Source organism: Bactrocera dorsalis, chromosome 1 (genome assembly GCF_023373825.1).
Source record: "Bactrocera dorsalis isolate Fly_Bdor chromosome 1, ASM2337382v1, whole genome shotgun sequence".
Taxonomy (NCBI): Eukaryota; Metazoa; Arthropoda; class Insecta; order Diptera; family Tephritidae; genus Bactrocera; species Bactrocera dorsalis.
Genome location: NC_064303.1, coordinates 40692495 through 40709380, shown reverse-complemented (window position 1 = coordinate 40709380; position 16886 = coordinate 40692495). Strand labels below are relative to the sequence as shown.

Below are 16886 nucleotides of genomic sequence, written 5' to 3'. Positions count from 1 at the left end.
ATGATTGGTTGGTTTTATACAACATTTCAAAATGGAATATACTTTATAATAATGATTTCAACTAATTTAGGATGAATTTGACGATTACTTCGAATTTCCCTCAAGAAACAATTGTTGATTTGATGTTTCTTCGCAAAACCAGGTTTGCCATATTCACATTTTATTGAAAAAAAGTATTAAAAATTAGTACTAGATTTCTTGAGAGCTGCGTACTAGCACAAGTAAGCTTATCGCAGGAACGTTTCTGGACCGTTTCTTAAGCGTTTTTTTATATGAAGTTTTTACGTTTCTTGAGAGCTGCGTACTAAGCTTTAAGGTTGGTACGCAGCTCTCAAGTAATTGCTCAAGAACAAAAATACATTATTTCTGAAGTAATTTTGACAGCTGGTTACGCATTGTGAATGATCCACATTAGAAGAGCAAGAGAGAATAAACAAAGTAAACAAACTTTGTGCGTATGCATGTATGTATGTATGCGTATGGTAACACAAATATTTTCATTGAGATTTAAGGAATGTTGTTGATGATTGGTTGGTTTTATACAACATTTCAAAATGGAATATACTAGGGGTATTCTCTTGCTCTTGCAAAACCCGGTGCACGGTGCAAGCATTGCAAATTTACAACGGCACAACAACAAACACACGCAGAAAAATATTTGCAAGGGCTGTGAAATATGTCAGACCAAAACCCATGTATATTTGCGTGCAATGTCACGCAAAAATAAAATTGCAACCCTGTTGTAGTTGCCATTTTATATAAAGACATATTACGTCGTTAAATTGTTGAGAAAGGTAAATTTTAATTATATTTTATAATTTCTATATAAATTATAAAGTTTTGTTACAGTTTTTTTGTTAAAAATGCATGCAGAAGGTGCGCCAATTCACAATAGCCATGCACATTAGTCATTTACAATAAATTGACTGAATCAGTCGCTCATATATCACTAGATTCTGCAATGGGTGCTCTCGTGCCCTTGTATATTTCGGTGTAGTATTTTTGCAATCTGCAATCTTGCAAGAGCAAGAGAATACCCCTACTTTATAATAATGATTTCAACTAATTTAGGATGAATTTGACGATTACTTCGAATTTCCTTCAAGAAACAATTGTTGATTTGATGTTTCTTCGCAAAACCAGGTTTGCCATATTCACATTTTATTGAAAAAAAGTATTAAAAATTAGTACTAGATTTCTTGAGAGCTGCGTACTAGCACAAGTAAGCTTATCGCAGGAACGTTTCTGGACCGTTTCTTAAGCGTTTTTTTATATGAAGTTTTTACGTTTCTTGAGAGCTGCGTACTAAGCTTTAAGGTTGGTACGCAGCTCTCAAGTAATTGCTCAAGAACAAAAATACATTATTTCTGAAGTAATTTTGACAGCTGGTTACGCATTGTGAATGATCCACATTAGAAGAGCAAGAGAGAATAAACAAAGTAAACAAACTTTGTGCGTATGTATGTATGTATGTATGTATGTATGTATGTGTATGGTAACACAAATATTTTCATTGAGATTTAAGGAATGTTGTTGATGATTGGTTGGTTTTATACAACATTTCAAAATGGAACAATGCAAGAAACAATTGTTGATTTGATGTTTCTTCGCAAAACCAGGTTTGCCATATTCACATTTTATTGAAAAAAAAGTATTAAAAATTAGTACTAGCTTTCTTAAGAGCTGCGTACTAAAGGTTGTGCGTATGTATGTACATATGTGTGGGCACACAGATATGGCAACTCTGTTTTGTCAGTTATTCATTCTCTGTACATTCTTGGAATTTCATTTCCACTGAATTCCTAATTCTTAGTTTTGAATTTTTAAGAAGCGTCACTCTTTGTCTAGACGCCATAAAGAAAAGAAGTGCTTATTAAATAAATATTTGTAACGTTTTAATAATTGTGGTGTTTCATTTGCCACATAATTGGTGACCCCTACGACTGAACAGCACGCCATAATTGGTACAACTACAGTGTAATAACACTACATCACCTTGCCGCCCAGTTGCGTTTACGAGGCCGCGCAACTGCAACTGGCGCAAACGGCCAACGCAATACGCCACCTGTACGCCCACGGCCTCAGCAGCGGACAAGAAATCCAATGGGCGTCCAGCACCGATCTTACGGGCCTCTCCCCAGCCATCATCGAAGCGCCAGCCATCACCCAGGCGTCAGCCGCCGGTGATGGTACCACAACCTACTACGTTAGCAATTTGTATCAGCCCAAGTTGATTGCCACCACCACCGGTATATCGGCGCATTCGGCTGGTACAGCGCAACAACATGGCCATAGCGATCAACAACAACAACAGCAAAAACCAACACGTACAAATGCAATCGCAGGTGTAACAGCAACACCCCAACAACAGCGCAGTAACAGCAACAACAGACGCTACAGCTGCAGTTGCCGCTTCAACAGCTATGTAAGTAAAACTTAAATCTTAATCACTATCTTTTCAACAGGACCTGTTGCTGGAGCAACGCACATAAGTACAGTACCGCTTATCTACCAGCAGCAACAGCAAGCACCACCACCACCGCCGCAAACTTTGTAGCAGCAGCAATCATCATCATAATCTTGCTAGCAACAGTTCCTACATATCCTGATGTACGAACTACCCAACTTCTGACCTCATCGTCAACCAATATCACAACCTCCGACCACATATCAATTGTCGCAGGCACTAGAAGCCGTCATCATGCAACACGCACAACCAAAAATGACGCTACAACCACTGCAGCACATGTCAACGGTATATATGATCGACATCATTTAGAGTCCACAATGTATCGCTTCATCTGCAGTGAATTCGGCTCAACGCACTTTGCATCAGTCGCCGCCTCCACGCTACATGCAACACTATCAAGTGCACAACGCCACAATCAACCCTCGCGCAGGTTGCCAACCGGCCGCTGCGCTACGCTACGCGCTATGAAACACATCGCCAACTATTCATTTACGACCGCACATCGAGTACGAAATTCCTCGTCGACAATGGCACGGATTTTGGCAACTCGGCTTTCTCGTAAATAGTAACTCCTTTTCGACTGCAAGCTGCAAACGGTAGCAAAGTCGGAACCTACAGGGATAAGGCGCTCAACTCAGTCTCGCACGTTTAGGCTCCTATGCAACCGTCATAGTCCTAACCGAGAACTGCACAAATATCCAATCGGTCGCTTGTAGACCCTAACCCAGTCTCGCACGTTTAGGCTCCTATGCAACCGCCATAGCCCTAACCGAAAACTGCATAACAACCACTTAACCATACCAATTGGCCAGTGACAACAGTACGCCGCACAGCCGTACTCTTACCAAGCAAATGAATTCGCTACATACATCAACCAGCCTAACTGCACCAAGCACCCGGACTAGGATCTAATAAGGAACTCAACCTTAAAAAAGTCCACCAGGACTTTATTTGGGGGGAGTACTGTGGGCACACAGATATGGCAACTCTGTTTTGTCAGTTATTCATTCTCTGTACATTCTTGGAATTTCATTTCCACTGAATTCCTAATTCTTAGTTTTGAATTTTTAAGAAGAATTTTGAATTTTTAAGAATTTTTGTCTAGACGCCATAAAGAAAAGAAAAGAAGTGCTTATTAAATAAATATTTGTAACGTTTTAATAATTGTGGTGTTTCATTTGCCACATATGTATGCATGTGTATGGTAAATCAAATATTTTCATTGAGATTTAAGGAATGTTGTTGATGATTGGTTGGTTTTATACAACATTTCAAAATGGAACATACTTTATAATAATGATTTCAACTAATTTAGGATGAATTTGACGATTACTTCGAATTTCCTGCAAGAAACAATTGAATCATCGCCTCGAATAACGTTGTAAGTGCCATTCATAGCCGATGGCACTTACAACGTTATTCGAGGCGATGCTTCAATTGTTGATTTGATGTTTCTTCGCAAAACCAGGTTTGCCATATTCACATTTTATTGAAAAAAAGTATTAAAAATTAGTACTAGCTTTCTTAAGAGCTGCGTACTAGCACAAGTAACTTTATCGCAGGAACGTTTCTGGACCGTTTCTTAAGCGTTTTTTTATATGAAGTTTTTACGTTTCTTGAGAGCTGCGTACTAAGCTTAAATTAGTTGAAGTCATTATTATAAAGTATGTTCCATTTTGAAATGTTGTATAAAACCAACCAATCATCAACAACATTCCTTAAATCTCAATGAAAATATTTGTGTTACCATACACATACATACATACATACATACGCACAAGGTTTGTTTACTTTGTTTATTCTCTCTTGCTCTTCTAGTGTGGATCATTCACAATGCGTAACCAGCTGTCAAAATTACTTGAAGAAATAATGTATTTTTTTTTCTTGAGCAATTTCTTGAGAGTTGGATACGGACCTATACATACTACATACGAGCACAAGAAAACTCGCGATTCTTAATTCTTGACGATAAATTTATTAAAATGACGCCTAGCGCTGTGTGGATTTACTTTAAAAAAATAAACAAAAATAAACAACGGGTCGAATGTCCAGTGTCACCAATGTGGAAAGCAACTAAAATATAATAATAGTACGTCTAGCTTAATCAAACATCTCGAAAAATCACATAAACTTTCCTTAACTGCTTCTAATCCTAATCAAAATCGCACATTGAGTGAAAAAGAGTCAGAGAGACCAACTTTCCAAGGACCTATTGATCGCTGTATAAATAATGCAAGTTCCTTCTCAGGTAAAGTTTAATCGAACGAAATTTTTTATATATTAACATTTATCTATATTTTTGCAGCGGGTGGTCATCGTAATAAGGATGCAACAACGTCTCTCATGTACATGATTGCTGTCGATAATCTTCCTTTATGCACGCCTGAAAAAAAGGCTTTAGAATGTTTGTAAAAAAATTGCAGCCTCTTTATCAACCTCCATGTGAGATTACTATCACGAAACGAATGAAAGCAAAATATGAAGAATTAAAATTGAAAGTTAAAGAAGAATTGAAAAAGGCAGATTTATATGCCTTACCACAGACATTTGGACTCATCAGCACACAATGTGCAGTTACCTTGGTATAACTGCTCATTATTTATTTTCGCATACTGGGCTAACTGCGAATCAAATACGCAGCCGGTTAACGCCAGATCACTTAAATATGCTTCTGTTTTAAGATCTGTCCCGGAAAATGTATGGTTTTCTTAAACTGACAATTAGCTTATTGTTCTTTAACTTATTTTAAATTTATTTAAAAACTTATTTTATTAAACTTCTTTAAACAACTTGAATTATTTAAAAAAAATTTAAATGAAATGTAATGTTCTTGGTACCTTATTTATACACAAAGCAATATAATTGTTTTTAACTATATTTGTGTTTTATTTAATCGATTTGAATTATTCATTTAATTTATGCCTTGTGATTTAATAAATAAATTTTTGTCCTTTTAATTTAAAATCGATTAGAATCGAAAGAATCGATTTTTGCCCCCGGATAATCGATTCTTAGAATCGAAAAATATAAAAAAATAGTCAGAATCGAGAATCGATTCTGTAACCAATCTTGCCATCCCTATACGAAACATAATGGCTTATTTTCGAAGCGGTAGTATTAATCCTTATCAATTAAATACCTTAAATACATTGTTAATTTAACATAGATCTATATGGCTCTTTATCTTTTATTATCTGATTTAATAAGAATACTTTCGAAGATATTACAGATTTAAAAATTGCGGGATGTATTTATATAAAAGATATTCGTGTTAGTTACGCTATTTTTAACTCAAGAACGGCTGAACCGATATAGCTTAGAACCACGGGACAGACATAGGATTCTTTTTATCTATCATAAGCATGTGTTCAAAATTCATGTAAGAATTATTTGAAATTTTTATTACTTTAAAAAAAAAGAAAGAAATAAGTAAAAAAAGCAACAACAAAGAGCTAATGCGTGAGAACACTAATTTTCGTGTGCATGCTTACCTAGTATGGGTTATACTGTTGGCAGTTTTTTTTTTAGGACGAACCCGCATCTCGGCTTCTTTGCAAGATTATGGGCGAAGGGTGCAAACGTATTCATAACAAAGCAAACGCGATATATAACTTAAAATAATAGCGGCATAACAGTGCAATATTTAAACGATGAAGTACATACATACATATATGCGTACAATTTCAAACTGAACGTTCTGCTAAATATTGGGAATGGTAGAATAGAATTGCAAACAAATACGCAGTGCAATGGATCATGACTTGATCAGTAAAGAGGCGATGAATATTATATTACGTGCATCCCAAAAGACTGATGCCATAACCTCGCCACCCGACTTTTTCGTCTTTCCACGATTGAGGACTGGTTCGTAATGTGGAGTACACTATGCTGTCTATTGGACTCCAATGTGAAATAATGGAGCTATGTTTCTATTGTCACCCACCGACGGTTTGGTTTTATTACGATTAAAGAGCAAATAGTTCCTAAGAATCAGGAAATAGTAATTTTTATTGGATTATGAACACGAGCACGCACCCACTTTACACAGAGCCCATTTTGCCTCTTTCCAACTTAGCAAATCTCTTAGTACAGAGCACAAATTCAACAGTATTTACCCCTAAAAAGCAATGCTTTATTAAGGGGGTCCTCTATTAAAATGTCTTTTATTGTACAAATCGAAGGCTTAAATTGTCTAGAATAAGTATGTTGGTAAAATGTTTTCTTCGATCCGTGAATTAGTTCCGTCGCAACATGATTTTGAACGGACATATGTCCTGAGCATTGACGGACGCTTTGAAAGTTTGACACGCGTTTTCCCGAAACAAGATTTTTCAAATCTGCGGCATTCTCGTTTTAGAACCATTCAACCAATTATCTTCGCGTTTTGCCCACCTAAAAGAAGACAAAATTCTCCGGCGCTGTAACCTACAAAATCGCAATATTTTGATCGTGAACGATTTTTTACAACAGGCCAAAGTGGAAAAATCAAGCGAAAAACGATAATTTATTTTCAAGTGGCCGCCATTTTGTTTCTATAATGAATTTTTTCATGTTTTTTAGGTTGGGGCGCCTCTACGGAATGTTATCATTAGGATTCGTTTGATTTTCTGCTTGTAGACAACGAATTTCGACCTGTATCGTGCCCGCAGATGAAGTCGGTTTTCAAAACACGTCTTGCTGGAGCCGCCATTTTGGATGCCATTTTTTGATACCCGACACTCGAAAATTCTGATTTTATAGATGAAACCTAAATAAACATATTGCAGAATAGCGCACTATGTCTATGTAAGTCAGTTTACTTCTTAAAAAAATATCAAATATTAGGTACTTTTTGCACAATTATATAAGAGGGCCCCCTTAACACCCGAAATGCTTTTTGAGGCATTTTTGTAAACTAACACAAGTTATTTCACCAAAAATGCTATATCTCTTTAACTAACAGTTCCTCAGTTGCCGAATTTGCATAGTACCATCTATGTATCAGCCAGGAATAAAGGGATGTCCAACTTATTCCAGCGGTGAAAGCGGTTCAAAATTAGCGTTTTTTATAACATTTTCCATTATGGCCAGATTGGTCAAAATAATAATTCTTGGGCCTTTAAATCAAAACCCCTAACATTTAGTACGAATAAAAATTACTATAAAGTGGTTATTTATTATATAGATGAAACCTAAACCTATTTAAATCTTTTTAAAGTATATTAGAGCAACTGACTTTTGACCTTTCAATACCCAATAAAAGGATTTAAGCTTGTTAGCTCACAATCCTTAAATGTTTTTAATAATTTTACATTGAAAATAATACTATGATGCTTCAAATTACCATTCACAAATTTATTTAATTTTCATTGTTTAACATTTTTTATAAGTGGTCTTGAACGATGCAACATATCCCTCCGTTTACATATGTATTTTTTTGGTAAGATTTCAATCTGGCCATCGCTCGTTTCCAATTGCTAAACGTCAAAACCTCCTGAACTCGATCAATTGTTCTTATAATTTCCAGACGCAATATTCTAGAAGGACACGTCGGCATCAGCGAGGAGTGCGTGGCTATATAAGCCGTGGCAGCGCCAACGTAATGAACCAGTGCTAAGAGTAAACTGATTTAGTGTAGACGAGTTGTAAAATAAAGAGATTTTGTTGAAGTGAATTAAACGGCTTTTGGTTTCATTTGTCAATCCAGAGATACGAACCTAGTAAAGGAAAACTAGCAAGGAGTAAATTCGTAACAATTGGGGTCAGAAGTGGGATTGTCAAATAATCCAAATTCAAGTAGGTTAAATTCGGAGAAATGAGAATTCAGCAATTAAAAAAGGAACTGGAGGAGCGTAATTTGCTGATAAGCGGGCAAAAGGCGGATCTGCAGGCACGATTACGTGAAGCAATGGAAGCGGATGGAATTAATGTGGACGAGTTCGAATTTGATGGGCCAGAAACTTCTACAAAGGTAGAAGAAAAAGTAGAAGAACAACGAACATCATCAAGTGTAGACATGAACTTGCTGTTAGTGGCTATTAAGCAAATAGAAAATCGTCTGGCACAGCAAATAGCTGAAAATACATCGCAGTTAAAATCTTGCCTTGCACAACAAATGACTGAAAATAATACGCAGTTAGAAAAGCGTTTGGTACAACAGATTACAGAAAATAATACACAAGTGCAAGAGAAATTTTCAAAATTTGAAGACGAATTAAGCACGTTAAAAAATGACGAAGAAAATTTGAAATCAGAAGTTCTTCAATTTAGTAATCGTATGCGAGAACTGCAACTGCATGGCCCTGCACCATCAACAAATAATCCAAGATTGAAGGCACCCACATTCGATGGAAGTATTCCATTTCAAATTTTCAAACTTCAGTTTGAAAAGTCAGCAATGGCCAATAACTGGAATGCAGCGGACAAAGTAGCGTCCTTGTTTGTATCATTGAAAGGACCTGCGGCAGAAATCCTTCAGACTATTTCAGATTGTGAACGGGACAACTATGAGGCATTGATGAGTGCGATAGAAAGACGATATGGTAGTGAGCACCGGAAGCAAATATACCAGATCGAATTGCAAAATAGGGGTCAGAAGATGAACGAATCATTGCAAGAGTTCGCAACTGAAATAGAACGACTGGCTCATTTGGCAAATGCAGATGCACCTGTGGATTACATTGAAAGGGTAAAAATTCAAAGTTCCATAAATGGAATTCGTGATGTGGACACCGAACGTGCCACATATGCATTCCAAAAAGAACATTTGCTGAAACGGTTTCGCACGCCCTCACACAGGAAACAGCTTCTCTACTAAGTAAACCAGCACACAAAGAACAAAGAGTTGAAATGGAACAACCGGCGCTGATGAAAGAAATATTGAAGACTCTGAAGACAATTGCTGCACCGCGAGTAAATACAACAGGCAAATATTTCAACTGTGGAAAAGCGGGTCACTTTGCCCGAAATTGCAATATAAAAGTAAACCCATCAAAACGGAAACAACCAACAGATAACGAGGACCGAGTATCCACATCACACAAGTCGTTAAACTAAAACGGAACAGTTCAAAGGGGCGCGAGCTGGTTCCCACAACTATTTGCCCCGCCATCTCGATATCACAAATAGGTCGCCATGACAACAATCTTACTATCAACGGTATCGTAAATGGACGACTGCCAACGCTTACTTTGGATACTGGTGCCACACACCGGTTGAACCATTAGTCGGTTGCAAGCTTCGAACGGCCTCCGGAGAGGAAGCAGCTGTTGCGGGAAAAGTGTTTTGCGAAGTGATGATTGGTACCTTGGTAGTTAATCACACCTTCATCGTAGCAGAAATCACGGATGAAATTATAATGGGAGTAGATTTCATGATTAATCACGGGGTTAATTTGGATTTAAACAAGCAAATGCTGTTTTGCCAGAACATGGAGATGCCTATAAACACCGGATATGTGACCAACTTTGAAAGTAAGAGGGTAATTGTTGATGATAATCAGAGTATTCCACCAAAATCTGAGGCGATTGTATGGGCTAAAGTGAATGGAGGAGGTGGGACTAAAGAACTGTGGATTGTGGAACCAACAAAAATAGATACACTCATATTGGTAGGAAGAACGCTTGTGAAAACTAGAGAAGACGCCACCACTCCGGTCAGAGCAGTGAATGAATTCAACACGCCTATAAGGCTCAAGAAAGGAGCAGTAATTGGACAGTGCCAGAATATAAGTGCAATAGAACGATGCGAACGGTCACAACAGAAGCCTACTATTGAGCCACAGCAGATAAGTCCTACACTCCTAAACAATTTGCTGAACGAGGTGCATGGAAATGAAAAATTAAAAGCAGAAAAACTATTAGAAAAATACGCATCCAAATTCGCAAATGAAGGAAACAACACAGGAAGAACCGGCATTGTCAAACATCGCATAAATACTGGAGACGCTAAACCAATCCGACAAGCTCCGCGTAGGGTTCCACTAGCGAAACGTGAGGATGCTAACAAAATTATTGAAGACATGCACAAAAACCTTCAATAAGTCCATGGAGCTCACCCATTGTCGTAGTTAAAAAGAAAGATGGTAGCTCCCGTTTCTGCGTAGATTATAGGAAGTTGAATGACGTCACAAAGAAAGACAGTTATCCTCTACCGAGAATAGGCGATACACCTTGTCTGGAGCGAAATGGTTTTCTACATTAGATCTACAAAGTGGATATTGGCTAGTCGAGATTGATGAATGTGACCGTGAAAAGACCGCTTTCAGTATGCGCGACGGGTTATGGGAATTCTCTGTGATGCCATTTGAGGGAATTCACACCGAGGAGGGAAAAATAAAAGCAGTTAAAGATTGGCCTCGACCCACCAACATACATGAACTCCACAGCTTTCTCGGCTTATGCACGTATTACCGCCGTTTTGTACCTGGATTTGCAAACGTTTACATGATTTAACAAAGAAGAATCGCCCGTTTGTATGGCAGTTGGAACAAGAAAAAGCGTTTGAACAGCTTAAAGAACTACTTTGTACGGCGCCGATGTTAGCTTACCCAATACCTGGAAAGAAATTCATCCTGGATTCAGATGCGAGCGCTTATGGAATTGGAGGTGTCCTGTCTCAGCTCATCGACGGGCAAGAAAGAGTAATTGGGTATTACAGCAGAGTGCTCGGGAAACCAGAGAAAAACTACTGTGTGACGCGAAAAGAACTACTAGCCGTGGTGGAATGTGTAAAACATTTCCACAAGTATTTGTATGGGCAACGATTCTTGTTGGGAAGGCCCCTGATCATGCAGCATTAAAATGGTTATTACAGTTTAAGAATGCGGAAGGCCAAATTGCACGATGGATTAAACGATTACAGAATTACGACTTCGAAACAGAACGCCGAAAGGGGATTCACCACAAAAATGCGGATGCATTATCACGTCGCCCTTGTCCACTGGAATGTAAACATTGCTCCAAATCAGAAGGAAAAGAAGGTATAATCGACGTACGATTATTGAATATAGAACCTGAAGATGATTGGACTCCTCACCGCATCAGAATCAATAAGCTGGAGGACCCTGATCTTACAAAGCTGATAATAGCCAAAGAAAATGGGGTACGACCAACAAAGGAACAAATAAGTAGCGAGAGTCCAACTGCAAAAGCATATTGGGCCCAATGGAACAGCATAAACCTCGTTAATGGATACCTTCATCGTACCTGGGAAAGCGAAGATGGCAAACAGTCTCGTCTGCTCATAGTACCGAAGTCCATGATCCCGAAAGTATTGAAAGAATATCACGACACCTTGGAATTACAAAAACTATAGAGAAGATTAAACAACGGTTCTACTGGATTGGTTGTCGAGATTCATTAGCAGAATGGATAAGTAATTGTGTAAAGTGCATGGCAGCTAAAGGTCCTAAAGTCAAAAGTCGCGGTAGGCTGCAACAGTACAACGTGGGATCACCATTTAAACGAGTCGCAATGAATGTTGCAGGTCCGTTCCCAACAAGTACGGCCGGAAACAAATATCTACTGGTTGTCATGGACTATTTCAGTAAATGGCCAGAAGTGCATCCCTTACCAAACCAAGAAGCGAAGACAGTAGCCGAAGCGTTTGTAGAAAATTGGATAACGAGGTTAGGAGTACCCGTCGAATTCAGATCAAGGCAGGAATTTCGAATCTTCCATTTTCCAAGAAGTCTGTACATTATTGGGCATCCACAAGACACGGACAACAGCGTTACATCCACAATCAGATGGGATGGTAGAGAGATTCAACCGAACGCTCGAAGAACATCTGCGGAAAATCGTTGATAAAGATCAACGGAATTGGGACAAGTGCATCCAGATGTTCCTGCTGGCGTATCGTTCACCGAAGCACGAGACAACTGGTTACACGCCTGCGAAGATTATTTTCGGATCTGATCTGCGACTCCCTACTGATCTTAAGTTTGGAACGAATCCTGCAGCTGTAAGAAATTATGGAGATTATTGCTCTGCCTTAAAGAAAAAAATGAATGATATGCATCTTATGGTAGGCAGCACACGCATCTGATGAGCAATAAGATGAAGGATCGGTTTGATCAAGCGGCAAATTCAAAAGGTTTTGAAGAAGGTGATCTGGTCCTGTTGCACAATCCACTTCGAAAGAAAGGCTTGTCCCCGAAATTGCAGGCAGCCTGGGAAGGGCCCTAAATGGTGATGAAACGACTTAATGACGTGGTATACCGCATACAAAGAAATGGAAAAGCACGATGTAAAATGAAAGTAGTACAATTGGAGAGGCTCGCCCCATTTGGTTCAAGAGGATTTGTGCCTAATCGGGACGATTAGGCTTAAGTGGAGGGCAGTGTTACAAAAGTAGTATTAAGTTTAGTATTTGTATTGCTATATGCATTCCTTATTATAAGCATTTGGCGCCGCAGCTGTCTGCTTATCTAAACTATAGCTGCATTTGGCGCCGTATAGCATTATGTTCTTATAATTGCCAGACGCATTATTCTAGAAGGACACTTCGGCATCAGCGACGAGTGCGTGGCTATATAAGCCGTTGCAGCGCCAACGTAATCAACCAGTGCTAAGAGTAGACGAGTTGTAAAATAAAGAGATTTTGTTGAATTGAATTAAACGGTTTTTGGTTTTATTTGTCAATCCAGAGATACGATCCTAGCAAAGTAAACTAGCAAGCAGTAAAATCGCAACAATATGTACGGCATATGATGCCATAGCATGTATGCGCAATCAGGGAATATTGAAGAAAAATAATAGCGGGATTCTGTAACCAGTCTATAGTCCCTATTTGAGTAATTTTGAGGTAAAATCTCAATTTGTGACTAGTTACTATTCACTAAACAGTCTCTAGCGTTAGTCTCAAAATATTCCCTCAAATTTGAGATCTGGTAGTTAGCAGGTCACAAAACTAAAAGGAACTCTTGTCTGCCGTTTTGAATATACTGAATCGAGATCATCATAGATATTATCGATTGTCGTTTCTTTATATTTTGTAAGCAACTCAAACATGAAAAGGTTAAAAATAATACACTTTTACATAAATTTCGTAAATATTATGAGACAAAGTCAACACATATTTTTATTTTTATTGATAATTATGTTTTTTGAATTTGTTATAGAAAATTTAATATTTGTTATCGACATATTTATTATCATTCAAGTGTAAAAACATCTGTGAATAATGAAATGTAATAGATTTTGTGACTGTCACTTACAGAATAGCAAAATCTCAAACTTAGAGACTTGAGACTGTCTCACATTACAGAATCGCACGGTAAGTTCTTTGATATTCCATTTTTACAGCTCTCTCACATACTCAAGAATATGAAGAGACATAAATACGAGGGCTATCCGATAAATAACCGACCTCAACGTGAAACTAGCGGCACATCTGAAAAAAAAGTTTCCACTTCAAATTGTGCATATTATAATAGCTACTCGCCAAAATTTCAGAAATTTATCTTGCGCAATTATCTGTTGACAGTCGTTTTTGTGAGTCTATTTCGGTGATTTCCCCAAAATGGAAAAAATTGAATATCGAGCTGTAATTAAATTTTTATTTTTGAAAGGCAATACGCCTTCACAAATCAAAGATGAGTTGGACTCTGTGTATGGTGACTCTGCACCATCGTTTACCACCGTAAAATTTTGGGCAGCTGAATTTAAACGTGGTCGCAGGAGCTTGGAAGATGATGAACGTCCTGGGCGTCCAAAAACTGTAACCACTAACGATAACATCGCTAAAGTTCATCAATTGGTACTAGACGACCGCCGGATTAAAGTTAGGGAAATAGCTGAGATTATGAAGATGTCAAAAGAAACTGTTTGTCACATATTAAACCAAGATTTGGGCATGAGAAAGCTGTCCGGGCGTTGGGTGCCGCGTTTGCTTACGCTAGACCACAAACGTGCGCGCATGAACATTTCCAGCGCTCTGTTGGCTCAGTTTACAGGGAATAAGACCAAGTTTTGGCGCCGATTGATAACTGTAGACGAAACTTTGATTCATCATTATACGCCCGAAACAAAAAACCAATCTAAACAGTGGATTGAAAAGGGGGAACCAGCCCCAAAAAAACCTAAAGCTCTGTATTCGGCTGGGCAGTGGCGAGTGTTTTTTGGGACAGCCATGGAATTATTTTTATCGACTATCTTGAAAAAGGAAAAACTATAACAGGAGCATACTACGCATCATTATTGGACAAGCTAAAGGAAGAAATTTCGAAAAATCGGCCACATTTGCAAAAAAAGAAAGTTTTGTTCCACCAAGACAACGCACCATCTCACACCTCAACAGTCGCCATGGCGAAAATCCACGAATTGCGGTTCGAACTGCTTGACCATCCACCTTATTCACCGGATCTAGCACCAAGCGACTTTTTTTTGTTTCCTCAACTTAAACTGTGCTCGGTGGCCAGAGATTTTCGTCAAATGAGGAGGCAATCTCTTTCGTGAACTCGTATTTTGCAGACAAAGACGCCAAGTACTATTTGGAAGGGAGCATCGCTGGGAGAAGTGTGTGGAGTTACAAGGAGACTATGTAGAAAAATATAAAAAAAAATTTGAAAAAGTTGCGTGCATCATGGTTAGGTCGGTCATTTATCGGACAGCCCTCGTATACATATGTATGCATGCTTCTTATGATATTCCCAACAAAAGCATTATGATATTTTCAGGCTTCAATTTTTGCTTTCAACTTGGGAATCGCAATGTATGCAAATATGTATGCTTTTGCGTTTTGCTATCGGCATTTCCATATTGGGATGTAAAAATAATTATGATATGAGATGATATTTTGTATGAATGCATGCATAATAATATAGTCAATTTGGACTTGCATATTTAATTATTTAATTTGATTTTTACATAATCTATATATATAAAAATCAATGCCACTTTCTTTGTAAGTTCATCACTCATAAACGGCTGAACCGATTTGGCTGATTTTTTTTTTGTTGTATTTGTTATTATAAGGAGAAGGTTCTTATGTAAGAAAAAATTACGAAAGTTGCCGGAAAGCCCCTAAAAACAGCCCTTTTCTTTTTCCCATACAAACGTTTTATATGTATGTACATATGTAAGTAAAAATGATTGTTTGTTTGTTAGTAACGCTAACGCTCGAGAACGGCGGAACCAATCTTCATGAAATCAGAAGTTGTTCGCTGTGGATCTGGAAAGGGTTAGATATAAAAAAAATCATTTACTTTTCATAAGGAAACGTCGAAAAATTGGAAATTTCCAAAAAGTGACTTTTCATACAATTCTTTTTTGTTTTGTTTTTCAATATTTTGATTTGTAAATTATTTGAATCGTTCAATTTCGGTCGCTTACTTTTTTATTCCGGAAAAATTATTGAAAATTATTCAGTGAAAACTTTATGTGTGTTTCAAACGAAGTGATCAATTACAGATTGAAATTTGTTACGAAGCAACGAAGACATCGCGCTAATATCGGTCGGCGCTCTTTTTGCCATCAACGTATGGCAGCCCAAGACATACGAACTACATGAGACTCCCAGGATGCGATGACATATGTGTGGAATTATGGATCGCTGTCAATCAGCAAGCGATCATCACGATAATATACTGTATATACAAGTATGGTGCAGTCAGATGCTGGATGTACTCTGTTGAGTTGCAAAAAAGAGGTTTGCCCCACGCATACATTTTTCTTTGAATGGTGGATGGTAGTTACACCAGATCAAATTGATGAAATCATTTCTGCGGAAATTCCTCATGCAGAGAAAGATCCATTATTCTACGAAGCGATGAAAACCAATATGGTGCATGGACCTTGCGGACACCACAATCCCACTTGCAATAAATGCACGAAACACTATCCACGTGCTTTTCTTTCGGAAACGCAAACTGGAAATGATGGAGATCCACTCTATCGTCGTAGCTCATCAGACGACAATGGCAGGACATTTACCATTCAACTTAGAGTAGTGAATATCGAAGTCGACAACATATGGATCGTACCATATTCGCCACTATTGTCTAATTCACATTCAAAACCCATGCCAATGATGGATATTGTAGTTTGATGAAATCGACTTTTCCGCAGTTCATTTGGAGAATGGCTAAAGAGTGTTTTTCAACCCAGAGAATACAGTAGAGCCAGCGGAAACACTTTCAACAACAAAATTTACATTGACGAGTTTTTTCTCAACTTGCGTCAGTGATTCGTTTGTGAGAACATTGCTCAATTTGTCAATGCCTTGATATTATGCATGGAATGCACCGCCAAAGAAATAGCTACGCAGAAAGCAAGGCCAACCAATAGTTTGACATCCAGGTGTGTTCTCAACTAATTCCTTAGGACGAATTTACATAATCCACCCGAAAAACGACGATTGCTAATACCTTCGGTTGCTATTGATAAATGTACATGGTTCAATTTCATTTGAGTCAATGTGCACTGTGAATGGTAGA

At 38.0% G+C, this 16886-nt stretch overlaps 1 protein-coding gene across 1 annotated transcript in view; it reads left to right on the top strand.

Annotated features, from left to right (window-relative positions):
* The window catches only part of LOC105228524 (ATP-binding cassette sub-family G member 4), an 81576-nt gene extending 81253 nt beyond the window's left edge, over window positions 1-323 (top strand). The window contains exon 12 of the transcript XR_007423739.1: window positions 143-323. The gene's annotated coding sequence lies outside the window, so the exon portion shown is untranslated. The remainder of the gene's footprint in view (window positions 1-142) is intronic.
* The last annotated feature ends 16563 nt before the right edge of the window (window positions 324-16886 follow it).